The following is a 17,574-nucleotide window of genomic DNA, read 5'->3' on the forward strand; positions in this document are numbered from 1 at the left end:
TTCCTGCTTCACTTGTACACAAACCACTGGTTTTTCCTGATTCTGGATCTCAAAACCCACAGTACACTTGTTTCCAGAACTTTTCTGGTGTTCTAACTACTGCAATAGGTTTTCCCTGTAACCTCCAACGCATTGTAATAAGGTGGGGCACACAAAGTCAATGAAAATACCCAAGTTTTCAAGTGTCACTTCTACCCTCAGCACCTTCCTTTTTGGTCAGAAGAGAAACTTACTGAAAATTTCTTACTGCTCCTTTTCTTCCTTGACTAACTACCTTCCTTTCACCTTCCCACTTTCTATCCTTCTCTGATTTAAAAGGGTGATGAAAAAAGGTTTAGATCTATGGATTAATTCATAATCAGCAACTATCTCTGCTGCTTACCTTGCCTATTAACCCTCTGTTCCTCCACATGAGTTCTCACTACCAAAGAAAAATTTAAAGATTCAATTCCTAAAAGAATTACTCCTCCAAGAGCTGCATATGTCGTTTCTACCTTTAATGCCCATATCCACTGGTCAAAGTTGATTTGTTTTATTCTCTCAAACTCGATACAAGTCAGACCAGGCTGTTTCCTTGTATTCCTAAATTTCTGCCTGTACACCTCAGGAAACAACTCATATGCACTTAAAATAGCCTTTTATACTGCCTCACAGTCCACCGATATCTCTTCTGACAGTGAAGCATATACCTCATGAGCTCTACCTACCAACCTAGACTGCAAAAGCAATGTCCAGATTTCTTGTGGCCAGTTTATCTGCTTAGCTATCTTCTCAGATGAAATAAAGAACACCTTGACATCCCTTTCCTCAAACTTCAAAACAGTCTGCACAAATTTAAACCACTGGTAGTTGTTTCCACATCAGAACCTTCCGCAGAATCTGAGGTCTCTTTTTTTTTTAAAACTTCCAGCCTTCTAAGCTGATTTTCTCTTTCCCTTTTCCCCCATTGCTTATTTCCCCAGTTCCAATTTCCTTTCCTGTTTTCTTTCTCTCTCCTGCCTTTCTGCTTGCTCTCTTTAAAATGCTCGTTCTTTCCTTTTCCTCTGCCTCTAATTCAAAATTTTTCATTTGCATTGCTTGTTCAAGTTCAAGCTTCTTCAGTTGTAACTGAAGTCTCACTACCTCAAGCTGTGACTCGCCAGTTCCAGGCATCCCTTCCAATTTCAAATGCTGCATGCACTTATGTCCGCTTTCTTTGCCCCTGCAGTTAATCCTAACGGCAACTTCGCCACCAATTCTGGTAACTTAACCTTAGTTATTTTTTGTAAACTAGAGTTATACCTTCTACTGCCAGAAAAGTCATGGCAATGGTTAAAGTAATATTTACAGTCTGGCCACTTTAAAACCCCTCAACACCAACTCCTGACTTCAATGTTCTTTATGTACTCGCAGCCTTAAGATTCACCAACCCAGAGCGAATCAAGGAATTTCAAATATGCTGCAAAGAGCCCCCAATTTTGTTATGATGCGGCAGGTGGTATTTGCCAAGCTGACCAAATCCACAAGGAAAACTTGGCCACACTATCACAACAGTTTTCCAATTTGTATTTATTACATGAAGATTTGTGCACTGAATTCAGACAGAATAAGTTCACTAACACCTTTAGAGATTAAAATTAAATTAAAAGATTTATTAACAAAAGGAATAAAACACATACACAAGATAACAGTTACACCGTTACATATTATAACAGTTCCCAAAATTCCTAATTAACCTGACTCCCAACTGCACACCGTCTTTAAGGCAACAGTCCAAAATAGATTTTAAATTTAGATAGGCAATCTAGCAAGGTTACCACAGGCATCCGCTCGAAAGTGGAATTCTAAAGGCTTTTAACACAACTTTGGTTACTGGAACAGCAGGCTTCTGCAAAGTGGTTAGAGGCTGTTTCCACAAGTCTGTTTCACATGGTGTATCCGGCCACCCCTAATACAACCTTCCATCCTTATTTAAATGTATTTCTCTCTCTATAATCTAAATCTCATTGTTCCCATATGGTCTTTGGAATTTACTTTTCCAATAATAGAAAAATATTTCATGTTGTCGATATGGCCTTTTCCTTTTGGGAAAAATAAACATAATAACCTTGCCTTATTTATCCAGTCAGTTGTAAAACTATGTTTCTTTGAAAACCAAACACCTCTCCACTTATCTTAAACTTCAAATTTCATTCACACCCTATGTACTGACTTTTACCCTAGCTCACCCATTAGCATTTCAAATACTCTTTTTACACCTAACTCTTTTGATAATTTCAATTTTGCAGTCTATCTGTCTCTAATTCATATAAATCAGCCACACACACACACAAGCACACCGTACAATATCCCACAATCACAACCTTGGTGAGGCCACAGCAGGAGTACTGTGTGCAGTTCTGGTCGCCACATTATAAGAAGGATATGATTGCACTGGAGGGGGTGCAGAGGAGATTCACCAGGATGTTGCCTGGGATGAAACATTTAAGTTATGAAGAGAGGTTGGATAGACTTGGGTTGTTTTCGTTGGAGCAGAGAAGACTATGGGGTGACCTGATCGAGGTGTACAAGATTAGGAGGGGCATGGACAGGGTGGATAGGGAGCAGCTGTTCCCCTTAGTTGAAGGGTCAGTCACAAGGGGGCATAAGTTCAAGGTGAGGGGCAGGAGGTTTACGGGGGTTGAGGGGAAAAACTTTTTTACCCAGAGGGTGGTGACGGTCTGGAATGCACTGCCTGGGAGGGTGGTGGAGGCTGGTTGCCTCACATCCTTTAAAAAGTACCTGGATGAGCACTTGGCACGTCATAACATTCAAGGCTATGGGGAAAGTGCTGGTAAATGGGATTAGGTAGGTAGGTCAGGTGTTTCTCACATGTCGGTGCAGACTCGATGGGCCGAAGAGCCTCTTCTGCACTGTGATTCTGAATACTATTATGAAAAATATGTTAGTTTGTGACACACGATAATATCGGAAAAAGGTCTAACAGCAGAGCAAGTGTACAATGTTGATGAGACCTCATTATATAGGAAGTATATTCCCAGGAAAACCTATGTAACAGCGGATGAGAAGCACCAATGGGATTCAAAGATTCTATGGAACGGTTTACTGTACTCAGATGTTCAAATGCAGCAGCTATGCATAGGTGTTAATTGCTTGTTATTCGTAAAAGCCTGAATCCTACGTCTTTCTGGGGATCAGGGCTTTTCCTATTGTTTATAAGGCAAATAAGCTCACCTGGATGACTAGCCAAATTTTCCTTGATTGGTACGAGAACCATTTTGACCCTGAAGCCAGTGCTCATTTTCAGTTTGTGGGTCCTCCTTGGGCTGCATAATTATGTTACTCCTTGATAATTGTGTTGTACACCCCGATGCAGAACTCCTCATCAGAGACTATTTTTGGAGTTTATTTGCCCCCCAACTGTATGCCCCTCATTTAGCCCATGGACCAAGGCATTCTGTGGGCATTCAAGGCCAGGTACAAGGCTGAATTCATGCACAAAATGCTCACTGCATGCAACAGAGGCTTGGGATTTAAGAAAATTCAAAAAGAATTCAATGTAAAAGATTCATTCTGGAATGCTGCAAAGGCCTGGGGGCCAATGCACCCCAAAATATTTTGATAAATGAATGGCACAACTTGTGGTCATTTACCATGTTGTTAAATGATGAAGATGAAATTGAACTTGATTTTAGTGGCTTGCGTGTGTCCAAGATGAAAAAAGTTGTTGAAGGTTTATTGGCATATGCAAAGCCAAGTTGTTGGACGAAGAAGCTGTTGAGGATTGTCTGAATATTGACAATAATGCTCTGCAGCAACTCAGACAGTGAAATATGCAACATGGTCATGAATAAGAATAAAGAGAATGAGAGTGATAATGATGACAATGAAAATGGTGTGTTGGATGAATAAGGGTAAAAAAAAAATCTATTGGCAGGTGCTTAAACATTACGGAGGAATTAATTCGCGAGCTGGAGCAGAAGAGTTTCATTACAGAGCAGCGTGTTACGTGAGTCTACAAAATACAAGAGCTGTTCCTGAAAGAAAGGCCCATACATTTGACAAAACTTAAGCTACAGGACATGTTTAAAAGTACGACAGAGCCTCAACCTTCAATTTCCTCAGCCTGTGCCTGTACACCAGCTACCACCCCAGACATTCCTTCTGACGCTGGCTCTTCTTCAACTGGGATATAATTTAAGAAAATCAAGTAGTAAAATAATAAATCAATACAAGTATTAAAATTATTTTATTCTTCATTTCTCATACATGAAATAAAGTATTATACATGGTAGGCCTAGGGCCCAATATTAAAATCTCCAAATCTGGCACATGTCCGGTCCTGAGCTTACCTGATACAGGGTCCAGTACCTGTGCTTCTATCAAATCTCCTCTCAACTTTCTCTTCTCCAAGAAGAACAGTGCCAGCTGCCCCAATCTATCCATGTAACAGAAGTTTCTCACCCTTGGAACCATTATAATGAATCTTTTCTGCACCCTCTCTAACACCATCACTTCCTTACTATGATCCACATCCTTGAATAGGGGGAAAAAAAACTGCAGCGCTATGAAGAAAAAGCAGGGGAGTGGGACCAATTGGACAGCTCTTTCAAAGAGCCCGTATATGCAAAATGGGCCAGGCATGATAGGCAAAATGGCCTCCTCCTGTGCCGTAAGATTCTATACAAAGCTTTCAAGGAAAAATTAAGGGGGTGTTTGTGGGGAGGGGGTGGGCAATGGGGGTGTGGCAGGTTTCGGGAAATGTGAATACAAGTTGAGAAGGTGAGTGAAGTGAGCAAAGAAAAATAAAGCAAAGAATGTTAAGCACAAAAATAAAACATTTTGCCAGCATGATAAAATTCTTTTAAAAAGGGTTTGATGATAGAGTTCTAAAGAATAAAAGCAGAGGATTATTTGAAAAAAGCGCATAAATTTAGTACTTTTTGCAACCACATATGTCCCTAAGTTCTTTTTAAAACAGCCACTGAAGTAGTTTTAAATGTTGCCACAGGAAACATGGCAGTCAATTTGAGCACATCAAGCTCCCACGAACAACATTGTGATAACAATCAGAGAATCTGTTTTGGTGATGTTGGATAAGGGATAAGTATTTGCCTGGAGGCCATAGATAGCTCCCCAGTTGTTCTTCAAAATGGAGCCATGGTATTTTTACGTGCACCTGAAAGGGCAAACAGGGCTTCTGATAAATCTCATAAGGAGGATGGCAATTCTGAAAGTACAGCACTCTCTCAATACTGCATTGAAGGGTCATCATTGGTTTTTGTATTCAAGTGGAATTGAACCCAGAATCTTCTGATTCAGAGGTAAATGTGAGCCACAGCTGCTACACATTTGAAGATGAATTACATATGATCATTTCCTACAAGTATTCACTGGGGAGAAATATGCTCATTTACTACCCAATTAATGTCATAAAACATATCAGAAGATTTTTGAAACAGTGCAAAGTGTAGGTTTATATACTGTACAAAGATTTGTGCCCCAAGTTGGTGCATCAGGTTCAAAGTATGTTACCTCCTGGAAGAAGGACTGCCAAATGGAAAAGGCAGTACTATGGTTTCTAGTTCAAGTTCTGATGCGTCACTGGCAGCAACTGATGCATTTTCAGGAAGGAAATTCAAATATACCTTGTGAATGGCGTCGAATAAGTTGGTAATCTTAAGGGTAAGCAATGAAACAAATCTGAAGCCAAACAATGCGTCAGTTAGTTATTTTTCCAACCATGTGTCTCCAATTTTAAACTATTGACTTCTTGCTAGCATATGACAAGCGCAAAGTTTAAGTAGCCTTGAGAGTAAATTATTTGACAAGTGATATCAAATCCAAGCGCAATATTTTCTTCACCTCACACCCAGCACAGATTGTTGGATAGAAATCAGAAGTAGGAACCCTAAACCATTTCCTCTGCAAAACCTGGTGCTTTTCAGGTTACTTCTACCATGACTGAGATAAGTTCACTTGTACAACCTGAGAATCAAGCTTCAAATGTTGTACACAAGGCTGACCCAATTCCAAACTTTTATCACATGGATAATAATTGAGCCACCTTAACACCAAAATGCTGCTTACTTCCCTGTCACCGCCCCAAGGTGGCAAGTCTTTTGTTTGTCATTAGAAGAGCAACATCACCTCATAAGAGGCATGGTTAAGTAGCATGTTACCATAAATTGTGACTGCATTGCCACTATTCTCCTGGTCCATCAAATGGTCATTCTACCAGTTAAAACATGTAAACTCGGGTAGAGTGTTTATCTCTCAAACATACAAACATATGACATAGGAGCAGAAGTAGGCTATTCAGCCCCTCGATCCTGCACCGCCATTCAATAAGGCTATGGCTGATCTGTGTGTGTTTCAAATTCCATATTCCCAACTACCTCCATAGATTCTTGTTAGGCGAGGGAATCAAAGGCTATCTACCTCTGCTTTAAAAGTATTCAATTACCCTACCTCTAACACCTTCTGAGACAGTGTTCCAAAGAGGCACAACCCTCTGAGCGAAAAAATTTCTCATCTCTGTTCTAAAAGGGCAACCCCTAATTTTAAAAACAGTTCTCTCTAGTTCAGGACTCACCCAGAAGAGGAAACATCCTTTCCTCATTCACCTTGTCGAGGCCATTCAGGATCTTATATACTTCTATCAAGTCACCCCTCACTCTTCTAAACTTGTGGAAACAAGTCCAGCCTTTCCTTATAAGACAACCCATCCATTCTAGGTATCAATCTAGTAAACCTCCTCTGAAATGCCTCCAATGGATTTACTTCCTTCCTTAAATAAGGAGACCAAAGTATTCAAGATGTGGTCTCACCAATGCCCTGTATAACTGAAGCATAACATCCTTAATTTTATGTTCAATTCTTCTCATAATAAGGATAGCATTCCATTAGCCTTCTTAATTACTAGCTGTACCTGCATACTAACTTTTTGTGACTCATGCACTAGAACAACTAGATCCCTCTGCACCTCTGAATTCTGCTTTTAAGTAACGCTGCTTTTTCATTCTTCCTGCCAAAGTGAACAACTTCACATTTTCCTACATTATATTCCATCTGCCAGATTTTTGCCTGCTCACTCAGCCTATCTGGCTGCAACCTCATTAAGTTCTCTCCAAACCCACTTCCCTACCTACCTGTGTGATATCTGCAAAATTAGCTACCACGCCTTCTCACCCCTCATCTAAATCATTGGTATAAATTGTAAAAAGTCAAGGCCACAGCACAGACCCCTTGGAACTCAACTTGTCACACCCTGCCAATCAGAAAGAGACCCATTTATATATACTCTGTTTTCTGCCAGCCAGTCAATCTTCTGTCCATGCAAATATGTTACCCCCTACACCATGAGCTTTTATTTTCCACAATAACCTTTGATGTGGCACCTCATCAAATGGCTTCTGGAAATTCAAGTACAATACGACTACAGGTTCCCCTTTATCCACGGTGCATGTTACTCCTTCAAAGAACCCCAATAAATTGGTTAAACATGATTTCCCTTTCAGAAAATCATGCTGACTCTTCCCAATTACCTTGAGTTTTTTTTTAAGTGCCCAGCTATAACCTCTTTAATGGTCAATTCTAAAACCATTCCCACGACAGACGTCAAGCTAACTGGCCTATAGATTCCTGTTTTCTGCCTCCCTCTCTTCTTGAATAGAGGAGTTACATTAGCTATTTTCCAGTCTGATGGAGGCTTTCCAGGATCTAGCAAAATGGGGAAAATTAACACCAATGCATCTGCTACCTCATTAGCCACATCTTTTAAGGCCCGAGGATAAAGTCCATCAGGACCCGGAGACTGGTCAGATCGCAGTTCCATCAGTTGCTCAGTACCGCTTCCCTAGTGATTATAATTTCACCAAGTTCCTCTCTCCCTTCCACCCCCTGATTTACAGCTATTACTGGAATATCTTTTGTATCTTCTATGGTGAAGACAGAAGCAGAATATTTGTTCATTTCATCCGCCATTTCCTTATCTATTAACTCCCCATTGTCACTCTCTAGAGGACTAACACTCACTTTACTTACTCTTTTCCTGTTTAAATACCTGTATAAACTCTTGCGATCCATTTTACATTTCTTGCTAGCTTCCTCTCATTCTCTAATTTCTTTCTCCTGATTAACCTATTAGTCATTCTCTGCTGTTCTTTATGCCCTAACCAATCATCTGACCTTTGTGCAGTTATATGCTTTTTCCTTAAGTTTGATGATTTCCTTAACTTTAGTTAATCACAATGGTGTCCAGCCCGCACCCCCGTCCTTAGAGTTTTTCTTTACAGTAGAAATGTACTTATTGTGTGTATTCAGAAATATCCCCTTAAATGTCTGCCACGGCTTCTCTGTTGATCTATCCTCTAGCATGGTATCCCAGTTCACTCCAGCTAGCTCAGTTTTCATGCCCACATAGTTGCCCTTATTTAAGTTTAAAATAGTCTTAGACCCACTCTTCTCCCTTTCAAACTGGATGTAAAATTCAATCATATTGTAGTTGCTGCTACCTAGGGGTGAATTTACTCTGAGGTCATTAATTAATCCTGTCACATTGCACAATACCAAGTCTAATATGACCTGCTCTCCAGTTGGTTCCAGAATGTGCTGCTCTAAGAAACTAGCTTGAAAGCATTCTATGAACTCCTCATTCAGGCGACAACTATCAATCTGATTTTTCCAGTTTATATGCAGATTAAAATTATCCATAATTGTTGCCATCCCTATATCACAAACACCGAATATTTCTTCTTGTATACTTTGCCCCACATTGTGGTTACTGTTAGTGGGCCTATAGACTACTCCCACTAGTGACTTCTTTCCCCCACTATTCCTTATCTCTACCCAAACTGATTCTACTTCCTGATCTCCTGAACCAAGATCAACTCTAACTATTGCACCAATACCATTCTTGATCAACAGTGCCAATCCGTCACCTTTACCTAACTTTCTATTCTTCTTGAATGTCATATACCCCTCAATATTCAGACCCAATCCTCGTTATCCTGCAGCCACATCTCTGCAATGGCTATCAGGTCACATTTATTTACTTCAGTGTGCATTATCATTTCATTTACTTTATTATGGATGCTACATGCATTCAGATACAGAGCCTTTAGTTTTTGTCTTTTTATCTTTGTAACATCTAGTCTCAATTGTTGGTGTATTCTTAGGTTTTTTTCTCTGTCCCTTCCTGCCATTCTTTGACCCTCATTTCCCATATTACTATTTTGGCCTGCTGTCTTGACTCTACCCCCTAATTTGCTACAACTACCCAGGTTTGATCCCTCAAGCCCCCTTGTTTAGTTTAAAGCCCTCTCTACTTCTCTAGTTATGCGGCTCGCTACAACACTGGCCCCAACACGGTTCAGGCGTAGACCATCCCAAAGGTACAGCCCCCACTTTCCCCAGTATTGATGCCAGTGCCCCACAAACCAGAACTCACATCTACCACACCAGTCTTTGAGCCATGCATGCATTTCCCTAATCTTATTTACCTTATGCCAATTTGCACACAGCTCAGGTAATAATACAGAGATTATCATTGAGGTTCTACTTCTTAATTTGGTGCCTCGCTCTTCATACTGACTATGCAGAACCTCTTTCCCTGTGCTGTCTATGTCATTGGTGCCTCTCCAGCCCTGAGCAAATGCCCCAAACTCTGGCACCGGGCAGGCAACACAGTCGCCTGGACTCTCACTCCTTGCTGCAGAGAACAGTGTCAATCCCCTTCACTATACTGTCCCCCACTACCGCTACATTCCTTTTTGCTCCCCCCACTTGAACAATTTCCTATACCATGGTGCCATGGCCAGTCTGCTCATCCATCCTGCAGACCTCACTTCCGTCCACACAGTTAGCAAGCACTTGTACCTGTTTGACAATTGCCTGCTCAGTCCCTTCACCTGCCTCATTCAGTCAAATCCTCCTGTCCCTCACCGCTGTCCAAAATAGACAACCTGATCTAAAAGGTGAGACGGTCTTCTGGAACAAAGTGTCCAGGTATTTCTCCCCCTCTCTTGTGTTGCACAGTGTCTGCAGTTCAGCTTCCAGATCAATAATCTTGATCCAGAAATCCTTCTAGCTGCTTACACTTTCTACAGATGCGTTTGCCCTGGATCGCCATGGTGTCCCGAAACACTCTCATTCCACAGCTGCAAGATAACAGGTGTCCTGCCATTGTTTTTTATGTTATTTAGTTAATTTAATTTAGCTTTCCTAATTAACTTAGAATAGTTCCTACGTATATAATTTACTGTGCTTATTAAAAGCTAGTACCACCTACAACTAAAAGTTATACGATACTTAATTACACAAGTACATGTTTTAAGTATTTACTTTAACTTTATTTTATATTGAAGTTTTCGTTTTTTTGTATATTTATTTTAATTAATAAACCCTACTCCTCCGAATCAGCTTTACTACTGTTATTACAAAAACATTATGAAGAAAACCTTATAGTTATCAATAAATTGTACCAGTATTTAAAAGATAAATGAGCAAAACAAGTAAAATACTCACCAACACTTACCTAGTTCCCTATGACGTCACACTTGATTTTTTCCCAAATCTGGTTAGTCCACTGAGACTCTCTCTCTCTCCCCTTGCTTCCTTTAATGCACCTTTCATTCATTTTCCTTGTCGGTCTCCATTTTACATTCGCCTTTTCTAATTTCTCTTTCACCAGTTATCTTTGATTCTTGGTTTATAAGCCATTCTTAAGCAAACAAAAAGATAGGCAGGTAGAGTTTGAGATAAACAAGTGAAACATAGATAGTGAGCAAAATAAAGCAAAGGACCTGTATATGAATGATAGTTATAATTTTCTTCAGTGAAATACACAAGAACCTGTGTTCAAATCTACTTTGAAAGAATTAGCGCAAATCATTTTGGTGGAAACAAAATTGAAATTTATATGCAATAATTGTGCAATCTGGAAATCTAGACAAACTTTAAAATAGGAGCAGTGCACATTTATTATACGGACTGTTAAGTTAACAATACAATTAAGTAATTTCCTGTCAATATGGAAATGCCCCATTATATATTATATTAAATGACTTCTCCTCTGCTTCTTCCATTGCATTTCATGGATCATCATTAGGAAGATAATTTCTTCCGAATTCAGTTGACGTGCAAGGCACCTAGTAGATTTCTGTCCTTTTTTGCCATCAATTTCACCACACTCTCTCAATAGGATGAATTGTTTGTTGGGGTACAGCTCCATCAGCAAAACTTGCCTGACAATAAAAGTGCGGGAGTGGGAACCCGAGTCAATTTTGCCCTCTCTAACCCACGACAATTGTTGCAGCGCTGTTATTCAAGCCAAAATCAGCACAGGTCAAGAATCAAACCAGGGACCTACCTGGTATGGATGGAACAGCTTCTCACTGCCTTAAGTAGTTGAGCCAGAGAGGCTAGGATACACTTATCCAACAACAAGCCAGAGAACATTATTTCAGACTCAACAATACATTATTTAAGGATAAGCTTCTGCCTGCACACCACCAACAGCCCCCGCCACCACCTCCCTCCCCGCCCCTCACACCAAACAAATCACATTCTCAGGTTAATAAATGCAGCCTTCCCAACATCGTCCATATCTTACATATTAAAGATAGATTATATTATTGTAGATAAAACAGTCAGCATTTCTCTATCACAACAATGTTCAAGTCAATTTTTTGAACTGCAGCCCTTTAATGGATCATTACTTTCAATTATTTGTTTATCATGATTACTTCTTGGCCCCCAGTTGGTGTTTAATGGTGCATTCAGATCATGGCTATAAAGTCAGTCAGAAACACTTTGGCTTTGCACCAACATTTATGGTTATATAGAAAATGCAGTATGAACTGGAATCAAAGCCTGACCAGAGTGAAGAGGAGTGTGCCCAAGAGGAGACTCTGCTTCACTTTGCTTCAGTCAATAAGGCCTTTGACGACTGATTCACATCCACAAGTTTAATGAAACTGTGAAGCTGAAACAAGTTTACAACAATACTTAGTGTGAATGCACCAAAAGATCATGATCTTCAAAAACCAAACTAAACTAGTATAATCATCCCTTGCAATTTTTTTTTTAAAGAAAATCACTGCATACCCATACTACACATTCTGCACTTATCAGAGAGACCATGTGGAAAAGAGAATTTACAAAGTCTATCAACTTCTATTTATCAACAGGAATGTCCACAATATTGTATCCATGCAATATCGTAAACATGCATCAAATTGAAAATCTATACACTTAAATATATTGAACAGAATACATTACTAAAAAAAATTATTACAGGTGCAGTCCCTCAAATCCAGCAACCTTGGGACCGAGGCCATGCTGGACTTGAGATATTGTTGGATTTTGGGACGGGTGGTTCGGGTCAACCCAGATCAGATGGAGTCAAAGGTTGCTTAGAGCACGAGATCGAGTGACACGCAAAATGGCATAGCCGATAACAGCTACACAGCCCAACGCAGCACCTAGCCAAATTTTTAAAAAAACTTTACTCAGTTAAAATTGATGCATGGAACATTACAATAGTGTCCGGTTTTCAGACAACTCCAGTTTTTGGGCAGCCAAATTTGAGATACCTGCATAGAATGTTTAGTCTATTGCAACATTTGTGAATTTAGACCATTTGGTAGATTGATCATCTCACTCTCAGCTGAAGTAAGGGTTCAAAGCTACTGAAGGGAAAAATCAGTTTGTACAACTCTGCTACACCAATGTAACTTAGGGAATGAAAACAGGGTTGTCACAAGGGAACCACTAATGCCACCTTTTAACAGATTTTTACTCTCTTCTTCAATAACAATTCCTTAAGAATGGTTAAAAGGGCATTATGCTGACATGACAATTCACATCTTGATGGAGTGATACAGCTTTGTGTTTTTTCTTTGGGGAGCAGGTGATTATATTAAAAACTTACACAAAGTATGTTTCCAATCAGCTGGCAATGTGAGAGAAATGTGACCCAGACCATTCTGCCATTGCAGCTGAAGAGAGCAAATGGCAATGTGAATAAAATAAACAAGTTAAAAACAAAGATTACTTTTAAATACCACATGGAAGCAGTTCAGAGGGGGTTCACTCATCTGGTACCTGCGGTTGGGGGGTGGTGAGTCATCTTACGAGGAAAGGTTGAACAGGCTGGGCCTGTATCCATTGGAATTCAGAAGATTATGGGTGATCTTATTGAAACATAAAAGATCCTGAAAAGACTAGACAGGGTGAATGCTGAAAGGATGTTTACCCTGTGGGAGAGACTAGAACTAGGGGGGACAGTATAAGGGGTCTCCCATTTAAGAAGAGAAGAAACTTTTGCTCTCACAGGATCGTGAATCTTTGGAACTTGCTTCCCCAGAGAGCAGCGGAGGCAAGATCAATGAATGTCTTTTTTAAGGCAGAGGTATGTGGGTCATAGGTTATTGGGGATAGGCAGAATGTGGAGTTGAGGCCACAATTGGATCAGACATGATCTTATTGAATGGCGGAGTAGGCTCAAGGGGCCAAATGGCCTACTCCTGCTCCTAATTAGTATATTTATATACGTAATACATCAAAGAGAGGAGGTCAGAGGTTGGATATTATACAGCAAATGGCTCTCTTCCTGACTCCCCAAAGCCCTCTACAATCTACAAGGAACAAATCAGGAGCATGATGGAATACTCTCTATTTGCTTGGATGCATGAAACTGTAACGTAAGAAGCTCAACAGCATCCAGGTCATAGCAGTCTACTTGATCAGCAGCCTATGTTCAATATCAACTCTCTCCATCAAGCATATTGTGGCTGTGTGTTTTGATGCACTGCAGCAGCTTACCAAGGCTTCTTCAACAGCATCTCCCAAACTCATGACCTCCACTCCCTAGAAGGGAAAGGACTGCTGATGCACAGGACCACCATCACCTCCAAGTTCTCCTCCACGGCACGCTATGTCCGAACTTGGACACTTTTTTTTAATATGTAGTTGCTGGGTCAACATTCTGGAGCTACGTAACTAAAAGCAAAGTACAAGTACATCACAGACCGCAGCAGATAACAAGGCAGCTCACCATCACATTCTGAAGAGCAACTAGGGATGGGCAGTAATGCTGGCCTTGCCTATGATGTTTTCTTTTTTGAAAATTCTGTCCTGACCCAAGCCAGTTTATGGCCTTCACCATATCTTATTCACAAAAAAGAATGGTCAACTAAGCCTTAAATCTTTTATTTGTAAACAAAGTGGGGAAATGAGCCATCAAAGCCGAAGAGAAAGAAACAGTAAAAGTCGAAAACAACTTGCCTGCAGTACAAGCACACCCATTATTGAAAATCGTTAAGCAGACATGAAAACTATCCAGAACTCATACTAGCCAGCCTTCCATAATAATGAAGAGGCTGGATGGCATCCAATATCTGCAAAGGGGGAAAACTGAAAATAAAAAAAGTTCCAGACCAAAATGCAAATTTATCAAGCCCATTAATTATTTCAGTGGATTCAGCTTCCTGGCCACGGGCATCAGTGATTCTTCTTAATGTATCTAGCTCAAAGTATTTTTTGTGGCAGCATGGAAAATATCACTTAAGAATTCCGTTTCTTGATTTCTTACAGGATTCAAGTATAGAAAAGTAACCATTATAAATAAATTTCACAAAGCATCTGTTCAGAAATCTCTTCCCTTTTCATCACCTAAGTTCACAAGAAAAAAGTATCAGCATGGGCATACAAGAGGCAATTACAAGGGATCAGCATAACATCCTGACCAACATGGTCAAGAAAATGGTGCATGTTATCTCACTATCTCACAAATTTCCACTCGTGCAGCTCTTTTGAATGCAGGTTACTTTAAGGAACAACTGCTCCATAATGAATAGCTGCTTTTACAGCACTAGGTCTCCTCCCCCTCCACCACGCAAAACCACCACTGGAAGCAGCTCTGCAATATTAATGCACTAATTAAAACACTGCATGTATGACTGAAGAAATAGGAGTTCTGTAATTATCAAGATGTCCACTTTATACCCTCTGATTATTGTAGATGTATAACTGAGGATTCAAAAATATTCGGTAAATATAAAATACTTGGAAGAACAGTGAACAGATTAAATGTCAATAGAAATTAACCTCTGCCTTTGACTATCACGAGTGAAACTTTATATAATGAAAAGTGAAACTCACATTTTAAAAGTAGTCATATTTTGACACTTGAGCTAGTACAATGGTCCTAACATATTTTGGCCAGGAAACTCTTTCGAGTTACCAACAGTCACAGATTGCAATTCTTTCGAGTACAATCACAGTTCTTGGTTTCCGGGAGTAGGACATGAACCCACAACCCTCTGATTCAAAGGCGAGGGTGCTATGAACTGAGCCACAGCTGACACCTCTTGGCCAGGAACCACAACTAAAGCAATGATTTGCTCAAGTGCCATTCTCAAGTACAAGACTTAATTTTAAAGTGTTACCACCTGTTTTCAGTGGTTCCTCCTGAAGCCTGGTCAAAAGTCTCTAATTAACAAAAATCAAACCGATTGCAACTCTTTCGAGTACAATCACAGTTCTTGGTTTTTCCGGGAGTGGGACATGAACCCACAACCCTCTGATTCAAAGGCGAGGGTGCTATGAACTGAGCCACAGCTGACACCTCTTGGCCAGGAAACTCTTTCGAGTTACCAACAGTCACAGATTGCAATTCTTTCGAGTACAATCACATTTCTTGGTTTCCGGGAGTGGGACATGAACCCACAACCCTCTGATTCAAAGGCGAGGGTGCTATGAACTGAGCCACAGCTGAACCACAACTAAAGCAATGATTTGCTCAAGTGCCATTCTCAAGTACAAGACTTAATTTTAAAGTGTTACCACCTGTTTTCAGTGGTTCCTCCTGAAGCCTGGTCAAAAGTCTCTAATTAACAAAAATCAAACCGATTGCACATGAACATACATTCACTAGTAGTCAAGTGTCCACATAGGTTTTCTTCCTAAAAAAAACTTGCATCTTAATGTAAGCCTCAATAAAAACAATTGAAATCGAGTGTTTCAGAATTTCAATTAGCAGAGATGTAGTGGTTAAAAAGTAAAATTTATGAATACTCAATTATTTTGCACCATAGAGGCTCAAGGCCTCAAGTCTTCCACTCATCCCCAACACTGGGCAGCGCAGTGAATTCATTCAAATTTATTGATTCCAGTGAAGAAAAAGTGTGTTTTTCTTTTCAAGTTTGTCCCAAAGTGCAGAGGCATCATGGCATATACGTGCTAAGGAAGGAGTGTTTCAAAATGAAATTCAAAACTTAAAACTCAGGGAACATTTATGAACAAATTACATTAGAATACATATTCTTTGGATTATAAACCAGAATAATTTATCATGCTAGTCTTATATAACTTTAGTATGATTCCTAATTACTTGCAACTTTTAAAGATTGAGGCTTTTTTTTTTAAAGTCACAAATTACATACATGCTATTTAGTTTCAAGTCTTTCAGGTAACATATTCAATTCAACGGTTCAACAATTCAAGGCTGTAACCTTGGCCCCCATTGTTTCCTTTTCCTCTGCAGGTTTAGGTTTTACTGTTTAGTTTTTCACTCTGCTTTTGGGCAGTTGTTCACCCTTCTGCCATTCACACCTCCTCCAGACACATCTTTTGTTTCTTTACTTATCCCGTTACCACTCCCTTTGGTTGTGCCCCACTAATCCTTTATCACTTAATCTCTCCTACCCTTCACCCTATAACCTTCCCTTTTGTTCTTATTCCAAACCTCCCCACTTCCTTAAAACTTACAGTTCTAATTTTTCCCAGTTGTCATGAAAGGTCATCAACCTGAAACGTTAACTTTGTTCCTCTTTCCACAGATGATGCCTGATCTGCTATTTCCAGCATTTTCTGTTTTATATTAGATTTCCAGGATCCACAGTTTGACAATTCTGGAGCACATATAACTGAGTCTGCTTTTGCTCAAGATGGCTCACAAATCAATGTTAACTAGCAAATTTAGTGAGAAAGCAGCAGAAGCCAAGTCAGGGATGCAAATGTCCTTAATGGCATCAGCACCTCCACCTGTAGAATAAAGGGTGAATGGATGTGTTGTTTAAACAATGATGTTTATGATGATATAAGCATGACATCAGGGTCAAACAATCTGGAGGCTCCAAGAGAGCAAGACACAGAACAGTCTGTCCATAGTACTATGTACTTACCATAAGGTCTTCGTAAATAGTGTAAATAAATAGTTTCAATAAAAAATATGTAATGACCAAGTCACTCAGTAAGTGAAACCTCATCAAAGCATGGTGGCAGCATTGGGGGCCGCAGTTTAAGAAATTGAGACCACAGATTGGTAACCCACGGGTGAAAGAACAGCATGACTTCGCAATGAAGGAGGACAAGAAAAAATCTTGGTCGAGGACACAGTGTTGGCAGCCATTGAACAGCCACTACCCTTTCCAAAGCCCTTCCAAAACAATGAGGGTCTGCAGCAAGGACAAAAATGGGAGCTCAAGGCGGCAGTTTGAAAGGTGCCAAATAGCTTCTGGTTTACAAGAAAAAGCAGAAAACACCAAGTCAGTACGTTTCTATACACAATTGGGGACATAGCTGACAATA

General features: G+C 40.0%; 1 protein-coding gene and 1 pseudogene across 9 annotated transcripts in view; both read right to left on the reverse strand.

The window, feature by feature from the left end:
* Positions 1–7,965, reverse strand: part of LOC144688679 (phosphoglycerate mutase 2-like) — a 35,532-nt pseudogene extending 27,567 nt beyond the window's left edge.
* Positions 1–17,574, reverse strand: part of fbxw7 (F-box and WD repeat domain containing 7) — a 424,910-nt gene that overhangs the window by 386,454 nt on the left and 20,882 nt on the right. The gene's annotated exons all lie outside the window — the stretch shown is intronic.

Source organism: Cetorhinus maximus, chromosome 1 (genome assembly GCF_964194155.1).
Source record: "Cetorhinus maximus chromosome 1, sCetMax3.hap1.1, whole genome shotgun sequence".
In the NCBI taxonomy this organism is placed as follows: Eukaryota; Metazoa; Chordata; class Chondrichthyes; order Lamniformes; family Cetorhinidae; genus Cetorhinus; species Cetorhinus maximus.